Genomic DNA, 24,907 nt, shown 5'->3' with positions numbered 1-24,907 from the left:
CTCACTGTAAATGGACATTTATGGATATAAATGGCATATTATTGAGAAATTTTTTTTTTACTGTGTAACATGTCATATTACTGTCATCTGATGAAGATTTTCAAAAGGTTAGTGAACGATTTATTTTTTAATCCTGCGTTTGTTGATTGCATGTTTTGGCTATTCAAATGAGCTGTGTCTGGTGGTGGTTTTACATATATATGTGCTATGTTTTCGCCGTAAAACATTTTAGAAATCTGACTTGCTGGCTAGATGAACAAGGTGTTTATCTTTCATTTGAGCTATGGACTTGGACTTGTTAATGTGTGGAGGTTAAATATTTGTAAGAATATTTTTGCGTTCCATGCGCCACCGTTTCAGCTGAACGTGGGAGGGTTGATTCCCAATTGGGAACCAATATCGTAGACAGGTTAACCTCAATATGGCCTTCAATGGGAAAGAGTAGTAAATCGCCATTGAATGAGCGCTAAACTGGCATCAGAATATGGCCATTCTGATATAAATGATAAAATTCCTCAGATAAGACTGAAAAAGTGTCTGGAAATATCAGCAACCATCAGGGTAAGAGTGACAACAGGTCCACATGGGGGAAATCCTTACAAATGGCTTAATGGGTCATTTCAACGCAATCGTGTTATTATTTATTTTTAGGGTTTAACAAGGCAGCTCACCTGTGACTTGACATTAGATGCGGCGACTTCGATTACCCTGCAGACGATATTTTTGTTCTTCCCGCCAATACAATCCACTGACAACGACCGACGAGTTCTGCGTTCCGAGATTATTTTTGTTATTTGCCTGTTTGGGGCCCGCCTGTGAAATTGCGCGATTCTTGCAATTCTCTTTCAGCCTCTCATCAACTAGCTGTTTTTGCAGAATATTAAAAATACGTTAGTTATTCACTACTCATATTAACTAGGTGTCATTTACGTTACCTTAAGTCATTTATTTTTCAACTGGATTTTACAAAGGTGCATGACATGCAGGCGCTAAAAAGTTGTCAGGAGGGGGTTTCAAACCATGCCTATAGGGGAGTCTGCGACCTGAATGACTTAATGGTTATTTTCAATGCAATCGAGTTTTTCTTTTTCTTTTAGGGTTTAACAATGTTTCTCACCTGTTACCTGTGGCTTGACTTTAGATGTGGCCAGTTCGATTACCCTGCAGACTATAAGAGTGTCTTCAGAATATGGCCAATTTGACATGAATTTAAAAATGCCTCAGTTAGGACCAAAAAAGTGTCTGGAGCTTCCCGTCAGGGTAAGAGTGACAACAGGTTTCCACATGTCAAAATGGGGGAAATCTTAGCAAATGGCTTCATGGTTATTCATGAGAATCGTGTTGTTGTATCGTTGAGTGTATCATGGGATCTCACCTGAAATCTGTGGCTTGACTACAAACCTGTAACCTATGCTACTGTGGCCTATAGAGCTAGAAGGCTGGATAACCAGGTGTGTAAAGGTGTGAAGTGGGACAGATGGCCTGCAGTCCTATCCCAAATGGCCAACTAATCCCTATGTACTTGCGGAGATCTGAGAGGATGCGATTGGTATAAGAAACACGACTAAACTTCAACTTCCGGAGGGGTCAAAAAAATGCATTTTCGTTGTCGGCAGGATTTGAACCTGCGCAGGAAGATCCTAATGGATTTCTAGTCCATCGCCTTAACCACTCGGCCACGACAACGTTGACAGAAGAAAACAAGCTTGTTAGGAGTGAATGGGCCAACAGGCATAGCCTACAGAAAGTGAAATTTAACAACTGAAAGATAATGCAGTAACTCATTATAATGCAATAACACAAAATGTTCCCCTCATTCATTTGTTATTAAGTCCAGCTGTTTTCTTATTTAACCTTGATCTTTGCTCAGCTCCAGAAGGTCTGCATTTGAGAGTGTTTATTATGAATTGTTATTTCACTGTGTGAAGTTGTTATTTCATCATTCTTATTATTACTGCTGAGCAGCATGACTCCTGAGAGGCACTAAAAAACTGTCAGAAGTGGGATTTGAACCCACGCCTCCATGGGAGACTGCGACCTGAACGCAGCGCCTTAGACCGCTCAGCCATCCTGACTACAGCACAGTAACTGGGTATCGGGTTAAAGTGTATGCGGTAAAAGTAGAAATATGAACAACGCTCTAAAATCACCACAGAGACCAGAACAACTATGCACGATACTGACTTGCACTTTCAATAGTCATTTGTTTTTATCAATTAAAAAGTCCAGTCATTGATTTAACCTCAATATGGCCTTCAATGGGAAAGAGTAGTAAATCGTCATTGAATGAGCGCTAAACTGGCATCAGAATATGGCCATTCTGATATAAATGATAAAATTCCTCAGATAAGACTGAAAAAGTGTCTGGAAATATCAGCAACCATCAGGGTAAGAGCGACAACAGGTCCACATGGGGGAAATCCTTACAAATGGCTTAATGAGTCATTTCAACGCAATCGTGTTATTATTTATTTTCAGGGTTTAACAAGGCAGCTCACCTGTGATTTGACATTAGATGCGGCGACTTTGATTACCCTGCAGACGATATTTTTGTTCTTCCCGCCAATACAATCCACTGACAACGACCGACGAGTTCTGCGTTCCGAGATTATTTTTGTTATTTGCCTGTTTGGGGCCCGCCTGTGAAATTGCGCGATTCTTGCAATTCTCTTTCAGCCTCTCATCAACTAGCTGTTTTTGCAGAATATTACAAATACGATAGTTATTCACTACTCATATTAACTAGGTGTCATTTACGTTACCTTAAGTCATTTATTTTTAACTGGATTTTACAAAGGTGCATGACATGCAGGCGCTAAAAAGTTGTCAGGAGGGGGTTTCAAACCATGCCTATAGGGGAGTCTGCGACCTGAATGACTTAATGGTTATTTTCAATGCAATAGAGTTTTTTCTTTTTCTTTTAGGGTTTAACAAGGTTTCTCACCTGTTACCTGTGGCTTGACTTTAGATGTGGCCAGTTCGATTACCCTGCAGACTATAAGAGTGTCTTCAGAATATGGCCAATTTGACATGAATTTAAAAATGCCTCAGATAGGACCAAAAAAGTGTCTGGAGCTTCCCGTCAGGGTAAGAGTGACAACAGGTTTCCACATGTCAAAATGGGGGAAATCTTAGCAAATGGCTTCATGGTTATTCATGAGAATCGTGTTGTTGTATTGTTGAGTGTATCATGGGATCTCACCTGAAATCTGTGGCTTGACTACAAACCTGTAACCTATGCTACTGTGGCCTATAGAGCTAGAAGGCTGGATAACCAGGTGTGTAAAGGTGTGAAGTGGGACAGATGGCCTGCAGTCCTATCCCAAATGGACAACTAATCCCTATGTACTTGCGGAGATCTGAGAGGATGCGATTGGTATAAGAAACACGACTAAACTTCAACCTCCGGAGGGGTCAAAAAAATACATTTTCGTTGTCGGCAGGATTTGAACCTGCGCAGGAAGATCCTAATGGATTTTTAGTCCATTGCCTTAACCACTCGGCCACGATAACGTTGACAGAAGAAAACAAGCTTGTTAGGAGTGAATGGGCCAACAGGCATAGCCTACAGAAAGTGAAATTTAACAACTGAAAGATAATGCAGTAACTCATTATAATGCAATAACACAAAATGTTCCCCTCATTCATTTGTTATTAAGTCCAGCTGTTTTCTTATTTAACATTGATCTTTGCTCAGCTCCAGAAGGTCTGCATTTGAGAGTGTTTATTATGAATTGTTATTTCACTGTGTGAAGTTGTTATTTCATCATTCTTATTATTACTGCTGAGCAGCATGACTCCTGAGAGGCACTAAAAAACTGTCAGAAGTGGGATTTGAACCCACGCCTCCATGGGAGACTGCGACAAGAACGCAGCGCCTTAGACCACTCGGCCATCCTGACTACAGCACAGTAACTGGGTATAGGTTTAAAGTGTATGCGGTAAAAGTAGAAATATGAACAACGCTCTAAAATCACCACAGAGACCAGAACAACTATGCACGATACTGACTTGTACTTTCAATAGTAATTTGTTTTTATAAATTAAAAAGTCCAGTCATTGATTTAACCTCAATATGGCCTTCAATGGGAAAGAGTAGTAAATCGCCATTGAATGAGCGCTAAACTGGCATCAGAATATGGCCATTCTGATATAAATGATAAAATTCCTCAGATAAGACTGAAAAAGTGTCTGGAAATATCAGCAACCATCAGGGTAAGAGTGACAACAGGTCCACATGGGGGAAATCCTTACAAATGGCTTAATGGGTCATTTCAACGCAATCGTGTTATTATTTATTTTTAGGGTTTAACAAGGCAGCTCACCTGTGACTTGACATTAGATGCGGCGACTTTGATTACCCTGCAGACGATATTTTTGTTCTTCCCGCCAATACAATCCACTGACAACGACCGACGAGTTCTGCGTTCCGAGATTATTTTTGTTATTTGCCTGTTTGGGGCCCGCCTGTGAAATTGCGCGATTCTTGCAATTCTCTTTCAGCCTCTCATCAACTAGCTGTTTTTGCAGAATATTAAAAATATGATAGTTATTCACTACTCATATTAACTAGGTGTCATTTACGTTACCTTAAGTCATTTATTTTTCAAACTGGATTTTACAAAGGTGCATGACATGCAGGCGCTAAAAAATTGTCAGGAGGGGGTTTCAAACCATGCCTATAGGGGAGTCTGCGACCTGAATGACTTAATGGTTATTTTCAATGCAATCAAGTTTTTTCTTTTTCTTTTACGGTTTAACAAGGTTTTTCACCTGTTACCTGTGGCTTGACTTTAGATGTGGCCAGTTCGATTACCCTGCAGCCTAAGAGTGTCTTCAGAATATGGCCAATTTGACATGAATTTAAAAATGCCTCAGATAGGACCAAAAAAGTGTCCGGAGCTTCCCGTCAGGGTAAGAGTGACAACAGGTTTCCACATGTCAAAATGGGGGAAATCTTAGCAAATGGCTTCATGGTTATTCATGAGAATCGTGTTGTTGTATTGTTGAGTGTATCATGGGATCTCACCTGAAATCTGTGGCTTGACTACAAACCTGTAACCTATGCTACTGTGGCCAAAGAGCTAGAAGGCTGGATAACCAGGTGTGTAAAGGTTTGAAGTGGGATAGATGGCCTGCAGTCCTATCCCAAATGGACAACTAATCCCTATGTACTTGCGGAGATCTGAGAGGATGCGATTGGTATAAGAAACACGACTAAACTTCAACCTCCGGAGGGGTCAAAAAAAAGCATTTTCGTTGTCGGCAGGATTTGAACCTGCGCAGGAAGATCCTAATGAATTTCTAGTCCATCGCCTTAACCACTCGGCCACGACAACGTTGACAGAAGAAAACAGGCTTGTTAGGAGTGAATGGGCCAACAGGCATAGCCTACAGAAAGTGAAATTTAACAACAAGATAATGCAGTAACTCATTATAATGCAATAACACAAAATGTTCCCCTCATTCATTTGTTATTAAGTCCAGCTGTTTTCTTATTTAACCTTGATCTTTGCTCAGCTCCAGAAGGTCTGCATTTGAGAGTGTTTATTATGAATTGTTATTTCACTGTGTGAAGTTGTTATTTCATCATTCTTATTATTACTGCTGAGCAGCATGACTCCTGAGAGGCACTAAAAAACTGTCAGAAGTGGGATTTGAACCCACGCCTCCATGGGAGACTGCGACCTGAACGCAGCGCCTTAGACCACTCGGCCATCCTGACTACAGCACAGTAACTGGGTATAGGTTTAAAGTGTATGCGGTAAAAGTAGAAATATGAACAACGCTCTAAAATCACCACAGAGACCAGAACAACTATGCACGATACTGACTTGTACTTTCAATAGTCATTTGTTTTTATAAATTAAAAAGTCCAGTCATTGATTTAACCTCAATATGGCCTTCAATGGGAAAGAGTAGTAAATCGCCATTGAATGAGCGCTAAACTGGCATCAGAATATGGCCATTCTGATATAAATGATAAAATTCCTCAGATAAGACTGAAAAAGTGTCTGGAAATATCAGCAACCATCAGGGTAAGAGTGACAACAGGTCCACATGGGGGAAATCCTTACAAATGGCTTAATGGGTCATTTCAACGCAATCGTGTTATTATTTATTTTTAGGGTTTAACAAGGCAGCTCACCTGTGACTTGACATTAGATGCGGCGACTTTGATTACCCTGCAGACGATATTTTTGTTCTTCCCGCCAATACAATCCACTGACAACGACCGACGAGTTCTGCGTTCCGAGATTATTTTTGTTATTTGCCTGTTTGGGGCCCGCCTGTGAAATTGCGCGATTCTTGCAATTCTCTTTCAGCCTCTCATCAACTAGCTGTTTTTGCAGAATATTAAAAATATGATAGTTATTCACTACTCATATTAACTAGGTGTCATTTACGTTACCTTAAGTCATTTATTTTTCAAACTGGATTTTACAAAGGTGCATGACATGCAGGCGCTAAAAAATTGTCAGGAGGGGGTTTCAAACCATGCCTATAGGGGAGTCTGCGACCTGAATGACTTAATGGTTATTTTCAATGCAATCAAGTTTTTTCTTTTTCTTTTAGGGTTTAACAAGGTTTTTCACCTGTTACCTGTGGCTTGACTTTAGATGTGGCCAGTTCGATTACCCTGCAGCCTAAGAGTGTCTTCAGAATATGGCCAATTTGACATGAATTTAAAAATGCCTCAGATAGGACCAAAAAAGTGTCCGGAGCTTCCCGTCAGGGTAAGAGTGACAACAGGTTTCCACATGTCAAAATGGGGGAAATCTTAGCAAATGGCTTCATGGTTATTCATGAGAATCGTGTTGTTGTATTGTTGAGTGTATCATGGGATCTCACCTGAAATCTGTGGCTTGACTACAAACCTGTAACCTATGCTACTGTGGCCAAAGAGCTAGAAGGCTGGATAACCAGGTGTGTAAAGGTTTGAAGTGGGATAGATGGCCTGCAGTCCTATCCCAAATGGACAACTAATCCCTATGTACTTGTGGAGATCTGAGAGGATGCGATTGGTATAAGAAACACGACTAAACTTCAACCTCCGGAGGGGTCAAAAAAAAGCATTTTCGTTGTCGGCAGGATTTGAACCTGCGCAGGAAGATTCTAATGGATTTCCAGTCCATCGCCTTAACCACTCGGCCACTACAATGTTGACAGAAGAAAACAGGCTTGTTAGGAGTGAATGGGCCAACAGGCATAGCCTACAGAAAGTGAAATGTAACAACTGAAAGATAATGCAGTAACTCATTATAATGCAATAACACAAAATGTTCCCCTCATTCATTTGTTATTAAGTCCAGCTGTTTTCTTATTTAACCTTGATCTTTGCTCAGCTCCAGAAGGTCTGCATTTGAGAGTGTTTATTATGAATTGTTATTTCACTGTGTGAAGTTGTTATTTCATCATTCTTATTATTACTGCTGAGCAGCATGACTCCTGAGAGGCACTAAAAAACTGTCAGAAGTGGGATTTGAACCCACGCCTCCATGGGAGACTGCGACCTGAACACAGCGCCTTAGACCGCTGGGCCATCCTGACTACAGCACAGTAACTGGGTATCCGGTTAAAGTGTATGCGGTAAAAGTAGAAATATGAACAACGCTCTAAAATCACCACAGAGACCAGAACAACTATGCACGATACTGACTTGTACTTTCAATAGTCATTTGTTTTTATAAATTAAAAAGTCCAGTCATTGATTTAACCTCAATATGGCCTTCAATGGGAAAGAGTAGTAAATCGCCATTGAATGAGCGCTAAACTGGCATCAGAATATGGCCATTCTGATATAAATGATAAAATTCCTCAGATAAGACTGAAAAAGTGTCTGGAAATATCAGCAACCATCAGGGTAAGAGTGACAACAGGTCCACATGGGGGAAATCCTTACAAATGTCTTAATGGGTCATTTCAACACAATCGTGTTATTATTTATTTTTAGGGTTTAACAAGGCAGCTCACCTGTGACTTGACATTAGATGTGGCGACTTCGATTACCCTGCAGACGATATTTTTGTTCTTCCCGCCAATACAATCCACTCACAACGACCGACGAGTTCTGCGTTCCGAGATTATTTTTGTTATTTGCCTGTTTGGGGCCCGCCTGTGAAATTGCGCGATTCTTGCAATTCTCTTTCAGCCTCTCATCAACTAGCTGTTTTTGCAGAATATTAAAAATATGATAGTTATTCACTACTCATATTAACTAGGTGTCATTTACGTTACCTTAAGTCATTTATTTTTCAACTGGATTTTACAAAGGTGCATGACATGCAGGCGCTAAAAAATTGTCAGGAGGGGGTTTCAAACCATGCCTATAGGGGAGTCTGCGACCTGAATGACTTAATGGTTATTGTCAATGCAATCAAGTTTTTTCTTTTTCTTTTAGGGTTTAACAAGGTTTCTCACCTGTTACCTGTGGCTTGACTTTAGATGTGGCCAGTTCGATTACCCTGCAGACTATAAGAGTGTCTTCAGAATATGGCCAATTTGACATGAATTTAAAAATGCCTCAGATAGGACCAAAAAAGTGTCTGGAGCTTCCCGTCAGGGTAAGAGTGACAACAGGTTTCCACATGTCAAAATGGGGGAAATCTTAGCAAATGGCTTCATGGTTATTCATGAGAATCGTGTTGTTGTATTGTTGAGTGTATCATGGGATCTCTCCTGAAATCTGTGGCTTGACTACAAACCTGTAACCTATGCTACTGTGGCCTATAGAGCTAGAAGGCTGGATAACCAGGTGTGTAAAGGTGTGAAGTGGGATAGATGGCCTGCAGTCCTATCCCAAATGGACAACTAATCCCTATGTACTTGCGGAGATCTGAGAGGATGCGATTGGTATAAGAAACACGACTAAACTTCAACCTCCGGAGGGGTCAAAAAAATGCATTTTCGTTGTCGGCAGGATTTGAACCTGCGCAGGAAGATCCTAATGGATTTTTAGTCCATCGCCTTAACCACTCTGCCACGACAACGTTGACAGAAGAAAACAGGCTTGTTAGGAGTGAATGGGCCAACAGGCATAGCCTACAGAAAGTGAAATTTAACAACTGAAAGATAATGCAGTAACTCATTATAATGCAATAACACAAAATGTTCCCCTCATTCATTTGTTATTAAGTCCAGCTGTTTTCTTATTTAACCTTGATCTTTGCTCAGCTCCAGAAGGTCTGCATTTGAGAGTGTTTATTATGAATTGCTATTTCACTGTGTGAAGTTGTTATTTCATCATTCTTATTATTACTGCTGAGCAGCATGACTCCTGAGAGGCACTAAAAAACTGTCAGAAGTGGGATTTGAACCCACGCCTCCATGGGAGACTGCGACCTGAACGCAGCGCCTTAGACCGCTCGGCCATCCTGACTACAGCACAGTAACTGGGTATCGGGTTAAAGTGTATGCGGTAAAAGTAGAAATATGAACAACGCTCTAAAATCACCACAGAGACCAGAACAACTATGCACGATACTGACTTGCACTTTCAATAGTCATTTGTTTTTATAAATTAAAAAGTCCAGTCATTGATTTAACCTCAATATGGCCTTCAATGGGAAAGAGTAGTAAATCGTCATTGAATGAGCGCTAAACTGGCATCAGAATATGGCCATTCTGATATAAATGATAAAATTCCTCAGATAAGACTGAAAAAGTGTCTGGAAATATCAGCAACCATCAGGGTAAGAGTGACAACAGGTCCACATGGGGGAAATCCTTACAAATGGCTTAATGGGTCATTTCAACGCAATCGTGTTATTATTTATTTTTAGGGTTTAACAAGGCAGCTCACCTGTGACTTGACATTAGATGCGGCGACTTCGATTACCCTGCAGACGATATTTTTGTTCTTCCCGCCAATACAATCCACTGACAACGACCGACGAGTTCTGCGTTCCGAGATTATTTTTGTTATTTGCCTGTTTGGGGCCCGCCTGTGAAATTGCGCGATTCTTGCAATTCTCTTTCAGCCTCTCATCAACTAGCTGTTTTTGCAGAATATTAAAAATACGATAGTTATTCACTACTCATATTAACTAGGTGTCATTTACTTTACCTTAAGTCATTTATTTTTCAACTGGATTTTACAAAGGTGCATGACATGCAGGCGCTAAAAAGTTGTCAGGAGGGGGTTTCAAACCATGCCTATAGGGGAGCTGTGACCTGAATGACTTAATGGTTATTTTCAATGCAATCAAGTTTTTTCTTTTTCTTTTAGGGTTTAACAAGGTTTCTCACCTGTTACCTGTGGCTTGACTTTAGATGTGGCCAGTTCGATTACCCTGCAGACTATAAGAGTGTCTTCAGAATATGGCCAATTTGACATGAATTTAAAAATGCCTCAGATAGGACCAAAAAAGTGTCTGGAGCTTCCCGTCAGGGTAAGAGTGACAACAGGTTTCCACATGTCAAAATGGGGTAATCTTAGCAAATGGCTTAATGGTTATTCATGAGAATCGTGTTGTTGTATTGTTGAGTGTATCATGGGATCTCACCTGAAATCTGTGGCTTGACTACAAACCTGTAACCTATGCAACTGTGGCCTATAGAGCTAGAAGGCTGGATAACCAGGTGTGTAAAGGTGTGAAGTGGGATAGATGGCCTGCAGTCCTACCCCAAATGGACAACTAATCCCTATGTACTTGCGGAGATCTGAGAGGATGCGATTGGTATAAGAAACACGACTAAACCTCAACCTCCGGAGGGGTCAAAAAAATGCATTTTCTTTGTAGGCAGGACTTGAACCTACACAGGAAGATCCTAATGGATTTCTAGTCCATCACCTTAACCACTCGGCCACTACAACATTGACAGAAGGAAACAGGCTTGTTAGGAGTGAATGGGCCAACAGGCATAGCCTACAGAAAGTGAAATTTAACAACTGAAAGATAATGCAGTAACTCATTATAATGCAATAACACAAAATGTTCCCCTCATTCATTTGTTATTAAGTCCAGCTGTTTTCTTATTTAACCTTGATCTTTGCTCAGCTCCAGAAGGTCTGCATTTGAGAGTGTTTATTATGAATTGCTATTTCACTGTGTGAAGTTGTTATTTCATCATTCTTATTATTACTGCTGAGCAGCATGACTCCTGAGAGGCACTAAAAAACTGTCAGAAGTGGGATTTGAACCCACGCCTCCATAGGAGACTGCGACCTGAACGCAGCGCCTTAGACCGCTCGGCCATCCTGACTACAGCACAGTAACTGGGTATCGGGTTAAAGTGTATGCGGTAAAAGTAGAAATATGAACAACGCTCTAAAATCACCACAGAGACCAGAACAACTATGCACGATACTGACTTGCACTTTCAATAGTCATTTGTTTTTATAAATTAAAAAGTCCAGTCATTGATTTAACCTCAATATGGCCTTCAATGGGAAAGAGTAGTAAATCGTCATTGAATGAGCGCTAAACAGGCATCAGAATATGGCCATTCTGATATTAATGATAAAATTCCTCAGATAAGACTGAAAAAGTGTCTGGAAATATCAGCAACCATCAGGGTAAGAGTGACAACAGGTCCACATGGGGGAAATCCTTACAAATGGCTTAATGGGTCATTTCAACGCAATCGTGTTATTATTTATTTTTAGGGTTTAACAAGGCAGCTCACCTGTGACTTGACATTAGATGCGGCGACTTCGATTACCCTGCAGACGATATTTTTGTTCTTCCCGCCAATACAATCCACTGACAACGACCGACGAGTTCTGCGTTCCGAGGTTATTTTTGTTATTTGCCTGTTTGGGGCCAACCTGTGAAATTGCGCGATTCTTGCAATTCTCTTTCAGCCTCTCATCAACTAGCTGTTTTTGCAGAATATTAAAAATACGATAGTTATTCACTACTCATATTAACTAGGTGTCATTTACGTTACCTTAAGTCATTTATTTTTCAACTGGATTTTACAAAGGTGCATGACATGCAGGCGCTAAAAAGTTGTCAGGAGGGGGTTTCAAACCATGCCTATAGGGGAGTCTGCGACCTGAATGACTTAATGGTTATTTTCAATGCAATCAAGTTTTTTCTTTTTCTTTTAGGGTTTAACAAGGTTTCTCACCTGTTACCTGTGGCTTGACTTTAGATGTGGCCAGTTCGATTACCCTGCAGACTATAAGAGTGTCTTCAGAATATGGCCAATTTGACATGAATTTAAAAATGCCTCAGATAGGACCAAAAAAGTGTCTGGAGCTTCCCGTCAGGGTAAGAGTGACAACAGGTTTCCACATGTCAAAATGGGGTAATCTTAGCAAATGGCTTAATGGTTATTCATGAGAATCGTGTTGTTGTATTGTTGAGTGTATCATGGGATCTCACCTGAAATCTGTGGCTTGACTACAAACCTGTAACCTATGCAACTGTGGCCTATAGAGCTAGAAGGCTGGATAACCAGGTGTGTAAAGGTGTGAAGTGGGATAGATGGCCTGCAGTCCTACCCCAAATGGACAACTAATCCCTATGTACTTGCGGAGATCTGAGAGGATGCGATTGGTATAAGAAACACGACTAAACCTCAACCTCCGGAGGGGTCAAAAAACTGCATTTTCTTTGTAGGCAGGATTTGAACCTACACAGGAAGATCCTAATGGATTTCTAGTCCATCACCTTAACCACTCGGCCACGACAACATTGACAGAAGGAAACAGGCTTGTTAGGAGTGAATGGGCAAACAGGCATAGCCTACAGAAAGTGAAATTTAACAACTGAAAGATAATGCAGTAACTCATTATAATGCAATAACACAAAATGTTCCCCTCATTCATTTGTTATTAAGTCCATCTGTTTTCTTATTTAACCTTGATCTTTGCTCAGCTCCAGTAGGTCTGCATTTGAGAGTGTTTATTATGAATTGTTATTTCACTGTGTGAAGTTGTTATTTCATCATTCTTATTATTACTGCTGAGCAGCATGACTCCTGAGAGGCACTAAAAAACTGTCAGAAGTGGGATGTGAACCCACGCCTCCATGGGAGACTGCGACCTGAACGCAGCGCCTTAGACCGCTCGGCCATCCTGACTACAGCACAGTCACTGGGTATCGGGTTAAAGTGTATGCGGTAAAAGTAGAAATATGAACAACGCTCTAAAATCACCACAGAGACCAGAACAACTATGCACGATACTGACTTGCACTTTCAATAGTCATTTGTTTTTATAAATTAAAAAGTCCAGTCATTGATTTAACCTCAATATGGCCTTCAATAGGAAAGAGTAGTAAATCGTCATTGAATGAGCGCTAAACTGGCATCAGAATATGGCCATTCTGATATAAATGATACAATTCCTCAGATAAGACTGAAAAAGTGTCTGGAAATATCAGCAACCATCAGGGTAAGAGTGACAACAGGTCCACATTGGGGAAATCCTTACAAATGGCTTAATGAGTCATTTCAACGCAATCGTGTTATTATTTATTTTTAGGGTTTAACAAGGCAGCTCACCTGTGACTTGACATTAGATGCGGCGACTTTGATTACCCTGCAGACGATATTTTTGTTCTTCCCGCCAATACAATCCACTGACAACGACCGACGAGTTCTGCGTTCCAAGATTATTTTTGTTATTTGCCTGTTTGGGGCCCGCCTGTGAAATTGCGCGATTCTTGCAATTCTCTTTCAGCCTCTCATCAACTAGCTGTTTTTGCAGAATATTAAAAATACGATAGTTATTCACTACTCATATTAACTAGGTGTCATTTACGTTACCTTAAGTCATTTATTTTTCAACTGGATTTTACAAAGGTGCATGACATGCAGGCGCTAAAAAGTTGTCAGGAGGGGGTTTCAAACCATGCCTATAGGGGAGTCTGCGACCTGAATGACTTAATGGTTATTTTCAATGCAATCGAGTTTTTTCTTTTTCTTTTAGGGTTTAACAAGGTTTCTCACCTGTTACCTGTGGCTTGACTTTAGATGTGGCCAGTTCGATTACCCTGCAGCCTAAGAGTGTCTTCAGAATATGGCCAATTTGACATGAATTTAAAAATGCCTCAGTTAGGACCAAAAAAGTGTCTGGAGCTTCCCGTCAGGGTAAGAGTGACAACAGGTTTCCACATGTCAAAATGGGGGAAATCTTAGCAAATGGCTTCATGGTTATTCATGAGAATCGTGTTGTTGTATTGTTGAGTGTATCATGGGATCTCACCTGAAATCTGTGGCTTGACTACAAACCTGTAACCTATGCTACTGTGGCCTATAGAGCTAGAAGGCTGGATAACCAGGTGTGTAAAGGTGTGAAGTGGGATAGATGGCCTGCAGTCCTATCCCAAATGGACAACTAATCCCTATGTACTTGCGGAGATCTGAGAGGATGCGATTGGTATAAGAAACACGACTAAACTTCAACCTCCGGAGGGGTCAAAAAAATACATTTTCGTTGTTGGCAGGATTTGAACCTGCGCAGGAAGATCCTAATGGATTTCTAGTCCATCGCCTTAACCACTCGGCCACGACAACGTTGACAGAAGAAAGCAAGCTTGTTAGGAGTGAATGGGCCAACAGGCATAGCCTACAGAAAGTGAAATTTAACAACTGAAAGATAATGCAGTAACTCATTATAATGCAATAACACAAAATGTTCCCCTCATTCATTTGTTATTAAGTCCAGCTGTTTTCTAATTTAACCTTGATCTTTGCTCAGCTCCAGAAGGTCTGCATTTGAGAGTGTTTATTATGAATTGTTATTTCACTGTGTGAAGTTGTTATTTCATCATTCTTATTATTACTGCTGAGCAGCATGACTCCTGAGAGGCACTAAAAAACTGTCAGAAGTGGGATTTGAACCCACGCCTCCATGGGAGACTGAGACCTGAACGCAGCGCCTTAGACCGCTCGGCCATCCTGACTACAGCACAGTAACTGGGTATCGGGTTAAAGTGTATGCGGTAAAAGTAGAAATATGAACAACGCTCTAAAATCACCACAGAGACCAGAACAAATATGCACGATACTGACTTGCACTTTCAATAGTCATTTGTTTTTATAAATTAAAAAGTCCAGTCATTGATTTAACCTCAATATGGCCTTCAATGGGAAAGAGTAGTAAATCGTCATTGAATGAGCGCTAAACTGGCATCAGAATATGGCCATTCTGATATAAATGATAAAATTCCTCAGATAAGACTGAAAAAGTGTCTGGAAATATCAGCAACCATCAGGGTAAGAGTGACAACAGGTCCACATGGGGGAAATCCTTACAAATGGCTTAATGAGTCATTTCAACGCAATCGTGTTATTATTTATTTTTAGGGTTTAACAAGGCAGCTCACCTGTGACTTGACATTAGATGCGGCGACTTTGATTACCCTGCAGACGATATTTTTGTTCTTCCCGCCAATACAATCCACTGACAACGACCGACGAGTTCTGCGTTCCGAGATTATTTTTGTTATTTGCCTGTTTGGGGCCCGCCTGTGAAATTGCGCGATTCTTGCAATTCTCTTTCAGCCTCTCATCAACTAGCTGTTTTTGCAGAATATTAAAAATACGATAGTTATTCACTACTCATATTAACTAGGTGTCATTTACGTTACCTTAAGTCATTTATTTTTCAACTGGATTTTACAAAGGTGCATGACATGCAGGCGCTAAAAAATTGTCAGGAGGGGGTTTCAAACCATGCCTATAGGGGAGTCTGCGACCTGAATGACTTAATGGTTATTTTCAATGCAATCAAGTTTTTCTTTTTCTTTTAGGGTTTAACAAGGTTTCTCACCTGTTACCTGTGGCTTGACTTTAGATGTGGCCAGTTCGATTACCCTGCAGCCTAAGAGTGTCTTCAGAATATGGCCAATTTGACATGAATTTAAAAATGCCTCAGATAGGACCAAAAAAGTGTCTGGAGCTTCCCGTCAGGGTAAGAGTGACAACAGGTTTCCACATGTCAAAATGGGGGAAATCTTAGCAAATGGCTTCATGGTTATTCATGAGAATCGTGTTGTTGTATTGTTGAGTGTATCATGGGATCTCACCTGAAATCTGTGGCTTGACTACAAACCTGTAACCTATGCTACTGTGGCCTATAGAGCTAGAAAGCTGGATAACCAGGTGTGTAAAGGTGTGAAGCTTGGCTTGCAGTCCTATCCCAAATGGACAACTAATCCCTATGTACTTGCGGAGATCTGAGAGGATGCGATTGGTATAAGAAACACGACTAAACTTCAACCTCCGGAGGGGTCAAAAAAATGCATTTTCATTGTCGGCAGGATTTGAACCTGCGCTGGAAGATCCTAATGCATTTCTAGTCCATCGCCTTAACCACTCGGCCACGACAACGTCGACAGAAGAAAACAGGCTTGTTAGGAGTGTATGGGCCAACAGGCATAGCCTACAGAAAGTGAAATTTAACAACTGAAAGATAATGCAGTAACTCATTACAATGCAATAACACAAAATGTTCCCCTCATTCATTTGTGATTAAGTCCAGCTGTTTTCTTATTTAACCTTGATCTTTGCTCAGCTCCAGAAGGTCTGCATTTGAGAGTGTTTATTATGAATTGTTATTTCACTGTGTGAAGTTGTTATTTCATCATTCTTATTATTACTGCTGAGCAGCATGACTCCTGAGAGGCACTAAAAAACTGTCAGAAGTGGGATTTGAACCCACGCCTCCATAGGAGACTGCGACCTAAACGCAGCGCCTTAGACCGCTCGGCCATCCTGACTACAGCACAGTAACTGGGTATCGGGTTAAAGTGTATGCGGTAAAAGTAGAAATATGAACAACGCTCTAAAATCACCACAGAGACCAGAACAACTATGCACGATACTGACTTGCACTTTCAATAGTCATTTGTTTTTATAAATTAAAAAGTCCAGTCATTGATTTAACCTCAATATGGCCTTCAATGGGAAAGAGTAGTAAATCGTCATTGAATGAGCGCTAAACTGGCATCAGAATATGGCCATTCTGATATAAATGATAAAATTCCTCAGATAAGACTGAAAAAGTGTCTGGAAATATCAGCAACCATCAGGGTAAGAGTGACAACAGGTCCACATGGGGGAAATCCTTACAAATGGCTTAATGAGTCATTTCAACGCAATCGTGTTATTATTTATTTTTAGGGTTTAACAAGGCAGCTCACCTGTGACTTGACATTAGATGCGGCGACTTTGATTACCCTGCAGACGATATTTTTGTTCTTCCCGCCAATACAATCCACTGACAACGACCGACGAGTTCTGCGTTCCAAGATTATTTTTGTTATTTGCCTGTTTGGGGCCCGCCTGTGAAATTGCGCGATTCTTGCAATTCTCTTTCAGCCTCTCATCAACTAGCTGTTTTTGCAGAATATTAAAAATACGATAGTTATTCACTACTCATATTAACTAGGTGTCATTTACGTTACCTTAAGTCATTTATTTTTCAACTGGATTTTACAAAGGTGCATGACATGCAGGCGCTAAAAAATTGTCAGGAGGGGGTTTCAAACCATGCCTATAGGGGAGTCTGCGACCTGAATGACTTAATGGTTATTTTCAATGCAATCAAGTTTTTCTTTTTCTTTTAGGGTTTAACAAGGTTTCTCACCTGTTACCTGTGGCTTGACTTTAGATGTGGCCAGTTCGATTACCCTGCAGCCTAAGAGTGTCTTCAGAATATGGCCAATTTGACATGAATTTAAAAATGCCTCAGATAGGACCAAAAAAGTGTCTGGAGCTTCCCGTCAGGGTAAGAGTGACAACAGGTTTCCACATGTCAAAATGGGGGAAATCTTAGCAAATGGCTTCATGGTTATTCATGAGAATCGTGTTGTTGTATTGTTGAGTGTATCATGGGATCTCACCTGAAATCTGTGGCTTGACTACAAACCTGTAACCTATGCTACTGTGGCCTATAGAGCTAGAAAGCTGGATAACCAGGTGTGTAAAGGTGTGAAGCTTGGCTTGCAGTCCTATCCCAAATGGACAACTAATCCCTATGTACTTGCGGAGATCTGAGAGGATGCGATTGGTATAAGAAACACGACTAAACTTCAACCTCCGGAGGGGTCAAAAAAATGCATTTTCATTGTCGGCAGGATTTGAACCTGCGCTGGAAGATCCTAATGCATTTCTAGTCCATCGCCTTAACCACTCGGCCACGACAACGTCGACAGAAGAAAACAGGCTTGTTAGGAGTGTATGGGCCAACAGGCATAGCCTACAGAAAGTGAAATTTAACAACTGAAAGATAATGCAGTAACTCATTACAATGCAATAACACAAAATGTTCCCCTCATTCATTTGTGATTAAGTCCAGCTGTTTTCTTATTTAACCTTGATCTTTGCTCAGCTCCAGAAGGTCTGCATTTGAGAGTGTTTATTATGAATTGTTATTTCACTGTGTGAAGTTGTTATTTCATCATTCTTATTATTACTGCTGAGCAGCATGACTCCTGAGAGGCACTAAAAAACTGTCAGAAGTGGGATTTGAACCCACGCCTCCATAGGAGACTGCGACCTAAACGCAGCGCCTTAGACCGCTCGGCCATCCTGACTACAGCACAGTAACTGGGTATCGGGTTAAAGTGTATGCGGTAAAAGTAGAAATATGAACAACGCTCTAAAATCACCACAGAGACCAGAACAACTATGCACGATACTGACTTGCACTTTCAATAGTCATTTGTTTTTATAAATTAAAAAGTCCAGTCATTGATTTAACCTCAATATGGCCTTCAATGGGAAAGAGTAGTAAATCGTCATTGAATGAGCGCTAAACTGGCATCAGAATATGGCCATTCTGATATAAATGATAAAATTCCTCAGATAAGACTGAAAAAGTGTCTGGAAATATCAGCAACCATCAGGGTAAGAGTGACAACAGGTCCACATGGGGGAAATCCTTACAAATGGCTTAATGAGTCATTTCAACGCAATCGTGTTATTATTTATTTTTAGGGTTTAACAAGGCAGCTCACCTGTGACTTGACATTAGATGCGGCGACTTTGATTACCCTGCAGACGATATTTTTGTTCTTCCCGCCAATACAATCCACTGACAACGACCGACGAGTTCTGCGTTCCAAGATTATTTTTGTTATTTGCCTGTTTGGGGCCCGCCTGTGAAATTGCGCGATTCTTGCAATTCTCTTTCAGCCTCTCATCAACTAGCTGTTTTTGCAGAATATTAAAAATACGATAGTTATTCACTACTCATATTAACTAGGTGTCATTTACGTTACCTTAAGTCATTTATTTTTCAACTGGATTTTACAAAGGTGCATGACATGCAGGCGCTAAAAAGTTGTCAGGAGGGGGTTTCAAACCATGCCTATAGGGGAGTCTGCGACCTGAATGACTTAATGGTTATTTTCAATGCAATCAAGTTTTTTCTTTTTCTTTTAGGGTTTAACAAGGTTTCTCACCTGTTACCTGTGGCTTGACTTTAGATGTGGCCAGTTCGATTACCCTGCAGCCTAAGAGTGTCTTCAGAATATGGCCAATTTGACATGAATTTAAAAATGCCTCAGTTAGGACCAAAAAAGTGTCTGGAGCTTCCCGTCAGGGTAAGAGTGACAACAGGTTTCCACATGTCAAAATGGGGGAAATCTTAGCAAATGGCTTCATGGTTATTCATGAGAATCGTGTTGTTGTATTGTTGAGTGTATCATGGGATCTCACCTGAAATCTGTGGCTTGACTACAAACCTGTAACCTATGCTACTGTGGCCTATAGAGCTAGAAGGCTGGATAACCAGGTGTGTAAAGGTGTGAAGTGGTATAGATGGCCTGCAGTCCTATCCCAAATGGACAACTAATCCCTATGTACTTGCGGAGATCTGAGAGGATGCGATTGGTATAAGAAACACGACTAAACTTCAACCTCCGGAGGGGTCAAAAAAATGCATTTTCGTTGTCGGCAGGATTTGAACCTGCGCAGGAAGATCCTAATGGATTTCTAGTCCATCGCCTTAACCACTCGGCCACGACAACGTTGACAGATGAAAACAGGCTTGTTAGGAGTGAATGGGCCAACAGGCATAGCCTACAGAAAGTGAAATTTAACAACTGAAAGATAATGCAGTAACTCATTATAATGCAATAACACAAAATGTTCCCCTCATTCATTTGTTATTAAGTCCAGCTGTTTTCTTATTTAACCTTGATCTTTGCTCAGCTCCAGAAGGTCTGCATTTGAGAGTGTTTATTATGAATTGTTATTTCACTGTGTGAACTAAAAAACTGTCAGAAGTGGGATTTGAACCCACGCCTCCATGGGAGACTGCAACCTGAACGCAGCGCCTTAGACCGCTCGGCCATCCTGACTACAGCACAGTAACTGGGTATCGGGTTAAAGTGTATGCGGTAAAAGTAGAAATATGAACAACGCTCTAAAATCACCACAGAGACCAGAACAACAATGCACGATACTGACTTGCACTTTCAATAGTCATTTGTTTTTATAAATTAAAAAGTCCAGTCATTGATTTAACCTCAATATGGCCATCAATGGGAAAGAGTAGTAAATCGTCATTGAATGAGCGCTAAACTGGCATCAGAATATGGCCATTCTGATATAAATGATAAAATTCCTCAGATAAGACTGAAAAAGTGTCTGGAAATATCAGCAACCATCAGGGTAAGAGTGAAAACAGGTCCACATGGGGGAAATCCTTACAAATGGCTTAATGGGTCATTTCAACGCAATCGTGTTATTATTTATTTTTAGGGTTTAACAAGGCAGCTCACCTGTGACTTGACATTAGATGCGGCGACTTCGATTACCCTGCAGACGATATTTTTGTTCTTCCCGCCAATACAATCCACTGACAACGACCGACGAGTTCTGCGTTCCGAGGTTATTTTTGTTATTTGCCTGTTTGGGGCCCGCCTGTGAAATTGCGCGATTCTTGCAATTCTCTTTCAGCCTCTCATCAACTAGCTGTTTTTGCAGAATATTAAAAATACGATAGTTATTCACTACTCATATTAACTAGGTGTCATTTACGTTACCTTAAGTCATTTATTTTTCAACTGGATTTTACAAAGGTGCATGACATGCAGGCGCTAAAAAGTTGTCAGGAGGGGGTTTCAAACCATGCCTATAGGGGAGTCTGCGACCTGAATGACTTAATGGTTATTTTCAATGCAATCAAGTTTTTTCTTTTTCTTTTAGGGTTTAACAAGGTTTCTCACCTGTTACCTGTGGCTTGACTTTAGATGTGGCCAGTTCGATTACCCAGCAGCCTAAGAGTGTCTTCAGAATATGGCCAATTTGACATTTATTTAAAAATGCCTCAGTTAGGACCAAAAAAGTGTCTGGAGCTTCCCGTCAGGGTAAGAGTGACAACAAGTTTCCACATGTCAAAATGGGGGAAATCTTAGCAAATGGCTTCATGGTTATTCATGAGAATCGTGTTGTTGTATTGTTGAGTGTATCATGGGATCTCACCTGAAATCTGTGGCTTGACTACAAACCTGTAACCTATGCTACTGTGGCCTATAGAGCTAGAAGGCTGGATAACCAGGTGTGTAAAGGTGTGAAGTGGGACAGATGGCCTGCAGTCCTATCCCAAATGGACAACTAATCCATATGTACTTGCGGAGATCTGAGAGGATGCGATTGGTATAAGAAACACGACTAAACTTCAACCTCCGGAGGGGTCAAAAAAATGCATTTTCGTTGTCGGCAGGATTTGAACCTACGCAGGAAGATCCTAATGGATTTCTAGTCCATCGCCTTAACCACTCGGCCACGACAACGTTGACAGAAGAAAACAGGCTTGTTAGGAGTGAATGGGCCAACAGGCATAGCCTACAGAAAGTGAAATTTAACAACTGAAAGATAATGCAGTAACTCATTATAATGCAATAACACAAAATGTTCCCCTCATTCATTTGTTATTAAGTCCAGCTGTTTTCTTATTTAACCTTGATCTTTGCTCAGCTCCAGAAGGTCTGCATTTGAGAGTGTTTATTATGAATTGTTATTTCACTGTGTGAACTAAAAAACTGTCAGAAGTGGGATTTGAACCCACGCCTCCATGGGAGACTGCAACCTGAACGCAGCGCCTTAGACCGCTCGGCCATCCTGACTACAGCACAGTAACTGGGTATCGGGTTAAAGTGTATGCGGTAAAAGTAGAAATATGAACAACGCTCTAAAATCACCACAGAGACCAGAACAACAATGCACGATACTGACTTGCACTTTCAATAGTCATTTGTTTTTATAAATTAAAAAGTCCAGTCATTGATTTAACCTCAATATGGCCATCAATGGGAAAGAGTAGTAAATCGTCATTGAATGAGCGCTAAACTGGCATCAGAATATGGCCATTCTGATATAAATGATAAAATTCCTCAGATAAGACTGAAAAAGTGTCTGGAAATATCAGCAACCATCAGGGTAAGAGTGAAAACAGGTCCACATGGGGGAAATCCTTACAAATGGCTTAATGGGTCATTTCAACGCAATCGTGTTATTATTTATTTTTAGGGTTTAACAAGGCAGCTCACCTGTGACTTGACATTAGATGCGGCGACTTCGATTACCCTGCAGACGATATTTTTGTTCTTCCCGCCAATACAATCCACTGACAACGACCGACGAGTTCTGCGTTCCGAGGTTATTTTTGTTATTTGCCTGTTTGGGGCCCGCCTGTGAAATTGCGCGATTCTTGCAATTCTCTTTCAGCCTCTCATCAACTAGCTGTTTTTGCAGAATATTAAAAATACGATAGTTATTCACTACTCATATTAACTAGGTGTCATTTACGTTACCTTAAGTCATTTATTTTTCAACTGGATTTTACAAAGGTGCATGACATGCAGGCGCTAAAAAGTTGTCAGGAGGGGGTTTCAAACCATGCCTATAGGGGAGTCTGCGACCTGAATGACTTAATGGTTATTTTCAATGCAATCAAGTTTTTTATTTTTCTTTTAGGGTTTAACAAGGTTTCTCACCTGTTACCTGTGGCTTGACTTTAGATGTGGCCAGTTCGATTACCCTGCAGCCTAAGAGTGTCTTCAGAATATGGCCAATTTGACATTAATTTAAAAATGCCTCAGTTAGGACCAAAAAAGTGTCTGGAGCTTCCCGTCAGGGTAAGAGTGACAACAAGTTTCCACATGTCAAAATGGGGGAAATCTTAGCAAATGGCTTCATGGTTATTCATGAGAATCGTGTTGTTGTATTGTTGAGTGTATCATGGGATCTCACCTGAAATCTGTGGCTTGACTACAAACCTGTAACCTATGCTACTGTGGCCTATAGAGCTAGAAGGCTGGATAACCAGGTGTGTAAAGGTGTGAAGTGGGACAGATGGCCTGCAGTCCTATCCCAAATGGACAACTAATCCATATGTACTTGCGGAGATCTGAGAGGATGCGATTGGTATAAGAAACACGACTAAACTTCAACCTCCGGAGGGGTCAAAAAAATGCATTTTCGTTGTCGGCAGGATTTGAACCTGCGCAGAAAGATCCTAATGGATTTCTAGTCCATCGCCTTAACCACTCGGCCACGACAACATTGACAGATGAAAACAGGCTTGTTAGGAGTGAATGGGCCAACAGGCATAGCCTACAGAAAGTGAAATTTAACAACTGAAAGATAATGCAGTAACTCATTATAATGCAATAACACAAAATGTTCCCCTCATTCATTTGTTATTAAGTCCAGCTGTTTTCTTATTTAACCTTGATCTTTGCTCAGCTCCAGAAGGTCTGCATTTGAGAGTGTTTATTATGAATTGTTATTTCACTGTGTGAACTAAAAAACTGTCAGAAGTGGGATTTGAACCCACGCCTCCATGGGAGACTGCAACCTGAACGCAGCGCCTTAGACCGCTCGGCCATCCTGACTACAGCACAGTAACTGGGTATCGGGTTAAAGTGTATGCGGTAAAAGTAGAAATATGAACAACGCTCTAAAATCACCACAGAGACCAGAACAACAATGCACGATACTGACTTGCACTTTCAATAGTCATTTGTTTTTATAAATTAAAAAGTCCAGTCATTGATTTAACCTCAATATGGCCTTCAATGGGAAAGAGTAGTAAATCGTCATTGAATGAGCGCTAAACTGGCATCAGAATATGGCCATTCTGATATAAATGATAAAATTCCTCAGATAAGACTGAAAAAGTGTCTGGAAATATCAGCAACCATCAGGGTAAGAGTGAAAACAGGTCCACATGGGGGAAATCCTTACAAATGGCTTAATGGGTCATTTCAACGCAATCGTGTTATTATTTATTTTTAGGGTTTAACAAGGCAGCTCACCTGTGACTTGACATTAGATGCGGCGACTTCGATTACCCTGCAGACAATATTTTTGTTCTTCCCGCCAATACAATCCACTGACAACGACCGACGAGTTCTGCGTTCCGAGATTATTTTTGTTATTTGCCTGTTTGGGGCCCGCCTGTGAAATTGCGCGATTCTTGCAATTCTCTTTCAGCCTCTCATCAACTAGCTGTTTTTGCAGAATATTAAAAATACGATAGTTATTCACTACTCATATTAACTAGGTGTCATTTACGTTACCTTAAGTCATTTATTTTTCAACTGGATTTTACAAAGGTGCATGACATGCAGGCGCTAAAAAGTTGTCAGGAGGGGGTTTCAAACCATGCCTATAGGGGAGTCTGCGACCTGAATGACTTAATGGTTATTTTCAATGCAATCAAGTTTTTTCTTTTTCTTTTAGGGTTTAACAAGGTTTCTCACCTGTTACCTGTGGCTTGACTTTAGATGTGGCCAGTTCGATTACCCTGCAGCCTAAGAGTGTCTTCAGAATATGGCCAATTTGACATTAATTTAAAAATGCCTCAGTTAGGACCAAAAAAGTGTCTGGAGCTTCCCGTCAGGGTAAGAGTGACAACAGGTTTCCACATGTCAAAATGGGGGAAATCTTAGCAAATGGCTTCATGGTTATTCATGAGAATCGTGTTGTTGTATTG

At 40.7% G+C, this 24,907-nt stretch overlaps 12 non-coding genes across 12 annotated transcripts; all 12 read right to left on the bottom strand.

The window, feature by feature from the left end:
- Nucleotides 1-1,604: 1,604 nt before the first annotated feature.
- trnas-aga lies at nucleotides 1,605-1,686 on the bottom strand. Its single transcript has one exon. It is a non-coding gene; the product is annotated as a tRNA-Ser (tRNA).
- A 1,745-nt stretch (nucleotides 1,687-3,431) lies between these two features.
- On the bottom strand, nucleotides 3,432-3,513 carry trnaf-aaa. The gene has a single exon. It is a non-coding gene; the product is annotated as a tRNA-Phe (tRNA).
- Nucleotides 3,514-3,819: 306 nt separating this feature from the next.
- trnak-cuu lies at nucleotides 3,820-3,902 on the bottom strand. The gene has a single exon. It is a non-coding gene; the product is annotated as a tRNA-Lys (tRNA).
- A 1,740-nt stretch (nucleotides 3,903-5,642) lies between these two features.
- On the bottom strand, nucleotides 5,643-5,725 carry trnal-cag. Its single transcript has one exon. It is a non-coding gene; the product is annotated as a tRNA-Leu (tRNA).
- Nucleotides 5,726-7,080: 1,355 nt separating this feature from the next.
- On the bottom strand, nucleotides 7,081-7,162 carry trnas-gga. Its single transcript has one exon. It is a non-coding gene; the product is annotated as a tRNA-Ser (tRNA).
- Nucleotides 7,163-8,908: 1,746 nt separating this feature from the next.
- On the bottom strand, nucleotides 8,909-8,990 carry trnaf-aaa. The gene has a single exon. It is a non-coding gene; the product is annotated as a tRNA-Phe (tRNA).
- A 306-nt stretch (nucleotides 8,991-9,296) lies between these two features.
- trnal-cag lies at nucleotides 9,297-9,379 on the bottom strand. The gene has a single exon. It is a non-coding gene; the product is annotated as a tRNA-Leu (tRNA).
- A 1,743-nt stretch (nucleotides 9,380-11,122) lies between these two features.
- trnal-cag lies at nucleotides 11,123-11,205 on the bottom strand. The gene has a single exon. It is a non-coding gene; the product is annotated as a tRNA-Leu (tRNA).
- A 5,388-nt stretch (nucleotides 11,206-16,593) lies between these two features.
- On the bottom strand, nucleotides 16,594-16,676 carry trnal-uag. Its single transcript has one exon. It is a non-coding gene; the product is annotated as a tRNA-Leu (tRNA).
- Nucleotides 16,677-18,411: 1,735 nt separating this feature from the next.
- trnal-uag lies at nucleotides 18,412-18,494 on the bottom strand. Its single transcript has one exon. It is a non-coding gene; the product is annotated as a tRNA-Leu (tRNA).
- A 1,355-nt stretch (nucleotides 18,495-19,849) lies between these two features.
- On the bottom strand, nucleotides 19,850-19,931 carry trnas-aga. The gene has a single exon. It is a non-coding gene; the product is annotated as a tRNA-Ser (tRNA).
- Nucleotides 19,932-21,619: 1,688 nt separating this feature from the next.
- On the bottom strand, nucleotides 21,620-21,701 carry trnas-aga. Its single transcript has one exon. It is a non-coding gene; the product is annotated as a tRNA-Ser (tRNA).
- Nucleotides 21,702-24,907: the final 3,206 nt, after the last annotated feature.

Source organism: Oncorhynchus mykiss, unplaced genomic scaffold, assembly GCF_013265735.2.
Source record: "Oncorhynchus mykiss isolate Arlee unplaced genomic scaffold, USDA_OmykA_1.1 un_scaffold_284, whole genome shotgun sequence".
NCBI lineage: Eukaryota > Metazoa > Chordata > Actinopteri > Salmoniformes > Salmonidae > Oncorhynchus > Oncorhynchus mykiss.
This window is presented reverse-complemented; position numbering and strand designations above follow the sequence as displayed.